The sequence below is a fragment of the Agrilus planipennis genome, unplaced genomic scaffold (assembly GCF_000699045.2).
Source record: "Agrilus planipennis isolate EAB-ADULT unplaced genomic scaffold, Apla_2.0 scaffold166, whole genome shotgun sequence".
Taxonomy (NCBI): Eukaryota; Metazoa; Arthropoda; class Insecta; order Coleoptera; family Buprestidae; genus Agrilus; species Agrilus planipennis.
This window is the reverse complement of record NW_020442437.1, coordinates 120,551-121,507: the sequence shown is the minus strand read 5'-3', so window position 1 is coordinate 121,507 and position 957 is coordinate 120,551.

The window sequence follows — 957 nt, the reverse complement described above, 5'->3', positions numbered from 1 at the left end:
ACAAAAGCTTCTAATATGTGGTAAAAAAAAAGGAAACATATTCTCAGAAACTAAGGGATTCATGATAGCAATTCAGGACAAAATAATAAAAACAAAAAACTATGAAAAATATATTATTAGAAATCCCACAATTTCATCAGACACATGCCGAGCATGCAACACATCTCGCGAAACAATTGACCACATCTCTGGGGGTTGCTCATTTTTAGGCTAGCCGACAATAGCTCGACAGGTATAATAATGTGGCTGAAGAGATACACTCGCTGTTAACCAAAAAGTTTAAACTCATAGATCAGATAAAGCTCTACTACAAATACAAACCACAAAATGTATTAGAAAACCATTTAGTCAAGCCTTATTGGGATAGAGACGTAATTATAGATAAAACAGTTAATCATAACAGACCTGATATCACACTGACCATCAAAGGCACTAAAACGACCTACCTAATAGATGTTGCTGTACCAAAAATCTTAAACAAAAACATATTGAGAAAATTCAAAAGTATATTCCTTTAGCAGATGGAATAAACGACATGTGGAATCAGAACACAGTTCGAATTATTCCAATAATAATATCATCAATAGAAGTTATACTTAAAACATTACACGCTAGCCTAGCTGAGTTGAAACTGCATAAGTTTACGTACATAAATCTAGAGAAATTCGTAATCCTTGATACATGCGGAATAGTGTGCAGTTTACTTAGCAGTACTGACATATCCCCCTTTTCAGAAAACACAACAGGTTAAATAAGAAGCGGAGTTTTTAATACTCACTGATCATATTTCAGGGCAAGAAGAACCGTTAGCTCCCTAAATTTTAAGAACAGAAAATTGGTTTCTATATCCCAAAAGATGTGATTGAGGTTCTTTGGCATTAGCCCGTCTTCACTTGCTTAAAGTTACCAGTGCAAACTGAGAAGACCAGGATAATAATAATAATTAGCTGACACTAG